The 3,458-nt window shown below is 29.9% G+C and overlaps 1 pseudogene; it reads left to right on the top strand.

Moving 5' to 3' along the window:
• Positions 1–1,705, top strand: part of LOC107865652 — a 37,706-nt pseudogene extending 36,001 nt beyond the window's left edge.
• Positions 1,706–3,458: the final 1,753 nt, after the last annotated feature.

The raw sequence follows: 3,458 nt of genomic DNA, 5'->3' as shown, positions 1-3,458 counted from the left end.
AAATCAAATATAAATATTAAATATCGAAATATATATATATATATATATATATATATATTAAACTCGGGGGGTCAAAATCACGTGTCTACAATCTGGATGAGTTTTTCGAAGAACTAATTGAGCAACATCTCAATCCCAATAGGCCAAAATCCTTGGAAGGAGATATTATTGATCTTTTGCTCCAATTGAGGAAAGAGAAATTAATTCCAAATGATCTTACTTTGGACAACATAAAGGCAATTCTCATGGTAAGTAAATATGCATGAAAATAAAATTTTAATTTATATATACTTGTAGTATACATAATTGTGTAAGAAAATTTTTTATAATAAGGCATACATAATTTTTTAAAATATTTTGATTTAGGCAAACTGTAGCTAGACGATGTTTACTAACTTTTTTTGTCATTAGACACAAGTTAAATTCAAACGTAAGTACTTGCATGCACAACTACTTCATCTACTATGGGGGAGATTCATGAGTTTGACAATCTCTTTCATTTTCCTCTCAATTTGATTATTATGTAGGATATATTAACCGGTGGAACAGACACTATTGCAGTCGCAGTAGTATGGGCAATGACAGCCTTAAATAAGAATCCAATAGCCATGAAAAAAGTTCAAGAAGAAATCAGAAAATCAATTGGGACCAAAGGCATTGTGAATGAAGATGATATTGATAACATGCCTTATTTCAAAGTAGTGATAAAAGAGCAGTGATAAAAGAGATATTTAGATTATATCCACCAGGTCCACTCCTGGTGCCAAGAGAAACAATGAAAAATCCTCACTAGAAGGATATGAAATTCAACCAGGAACTATAATTCAAGTGAACTTATGGGCAATTGCAAGGGATCCTGAAACATGGGAAAATCCAGAAGAATTTATACCTGAGAGATTCTTGAAAAGCAATCTTGATTTCAAAGGCCAAGATTTTGAGTTCATTCCATTCGGAGGAGGCCGAAGAGGTTGCCCAGGTATTCCATTGTAGATTCATAATTTACATGATAAGTCCAATTGAACCCACAATTTTTTTAATTTAATTTGTAGATTTTACTTGAAAATCATGAAAAATAATAGAAACAGCATTTAAAAAATGAGATAGTTACGGGCCTGAACCATTTAGGCTATCTATTTTACAAAATATGTGCAAAGTGTATTGGTAATGTATACTTTATACTGAATATTATATTATATTTTTACAAATATAATAATTACAATATACATCTGTATACACAATATATACACTGTCAATATATATAATATAGTGTATACTTCGATCATATTATCAAACTAGTTATACAAAAAATATATATTCGTTGCTTTTCCTGTAAAATCATCTTTCCGACCCACATTATTTCAAAGAGCTCATAGTTTTTAAAAATATAAATATTAAATCTTGAATTCATCATCTATATGTAGGTATGCCACTTGGTATCGCAACAGCGGAGCTTATATTTTCAAATATTCTTTATGCATTTGATTGGGAATTGCCTTATGGGATGAAGAAAGAAGAAATTGACACAGATGTTTTGACTGGACTTGCCATGCCTAAGAAAAATGTTTTTTGTCTTGTCCCTAAAAATTATTCCTACACCTAGTCATATAATTTAGGCACAATACAAAAATGTATCTTTTAATTTAGTCTCAGCTGATATTTATATTTGTTTTTAAACAAGTTTAAGTATCTGCCTATACATGTCCAAAGTTTGAGGTTATAGATGTCAGATGAGGCCTAGTTAAAGAACATATTTATGTATTTTGCCAATAATTTATGTTTTAATACCCCTTAAATATGGGTAGCGTCTACTATGGTACGTGCTATTTTTATAATAAAATTTTTAATATACCCCTTAACTATGGGTAGATAAAAACTGTTTGCTTTTTATGTAAGATATTCAGGTGTGTTATACTGTTCTTGGTACAACATTTGTATACCACATTATTGAGAAAACAATTTGTGTTTTTTGATCCCTGTACTCATGAATCTTCTAAGTTTGAAAATTTTAGTTTCATTAACATTCATTATGCTTGGAATTCAGGGAAAGAGGCAATTTTCACCATTTGAACTCGTGATCTATTGGTCACATGACAATAACTTTACTGCCTACTCCAAGAGTACTCCCCTTCCAATACTATTACTTAATTAATCATATCTTACAATTATGAAGATATATATAGAAGCTATCCATAATTGGCTAATGCCAATGGCAGACTTATAGCCAATCTTTTGATGCTTCGGGGCCCGTTAAATTCGACGTAGATAAGGTATAGTTATATTAAAAAAGTATAAAATTTGGTATAAGGTTTAGAAAAGCATTTAGTGAACCAATTAAGAAGGTAGTTGGGCGCTTTAGTTTGCAGGCAAAACCTTAACACTTTGGACATCAATATATGTGTTTGAACCTTTCAAGCACTTATTATCCTTAAATCCCGAGTACACCACCGGCTAATGCTATCTAATTTATGCTAACAAATATCATGAAAATGTGCATAATATTGATTCCTATCTAGCTAGTGGACACAAACTTCAATTTTATTCCAATATGATTTCTCTATGTCACTTCCATTGACTTATATGTATTTTCAGGTAGGTATCAATTACATCAAGGTTTGTACCTTGATTAATTTTTAATCAATTCACCACCTTCATCAATTTTGTGCAAAAAAACAAACTCTCTCCAATTATTAACTAGACTTTTTGCCCCTCTTATCAAAGGATCTTGTCATTGATAGGGGAGTTCACAAATATAATGTCCATATTTACTTGATCGACATATAAATATGCTATTAATTTAAATCTCAATAATTTTAAACGGTTAAAATTTTAAATTCATAAATTTAAAATCGTGTTTTTAATCACTTTCAATTTGATGTGTAGTAAAATAATTGAAAGTCAAACTACCGTACGTGCATGGGGTTTACATGGGCCACAAAGAGTCACCTATCACTTGACTAGTTGACTTATCAAACATTGTTTACACCCACTGAATCGATTATTATTTACCTCAAATCAAATAATTCATTATAGATGGAAATATGATAAAACTGTTTACTAGTAAATTTCATTTAGAGACACGAACTAGCCAATTTCAATAGTATATGAACATAATAAAACCTTTCTATTACTCCCTCCATTTAAAAACGAATGATCTAGTTTAATTTGACATGAAATTTAAAGAAATAAAGAACACTTTTGAATTTTGTGATCCTAAATTAAAGTTATGTCAAATGTACCAAAATGCGCTTTAATCTTGTGATCTTAAACATGCCATGTGGAAAGTTAAATTAAAAGTATTGCCAGAAAAGAAAAGGGTCATTCTTTTTTAACATATTAAAAATGAAAGTATGTCATTCTTTTTTAAACAGAGGGAGTAGATATTTTCCGACTCATATTTTTGTAAAGCTTTTGCAGGTGATCTTAAATGTTTATTACATAGATAAGTTAGACATAAAAAA

Source organism: Capsicum annuum, chromosome 3 (genome assembly GCF_002878395.1).
Source record: "Capsicum annuum cultivar UCD-10X-F1 chromosome 3, UCD10Xv1.1, whole genome shotgun sequence".
In the NCBI taxonomy this organism is placed as follows: domain Eukaryota; kingdom Viridiplantae; phylum Streptophyta; class Magnoliopsida; order Solanales; family Solanaceae; genus Capsicum; species Capsicum annuum.
Note: the sequence above shows the minus strand (reverse complement) of the source record. Positions and strands in the feature narration are given on the sequence as shown.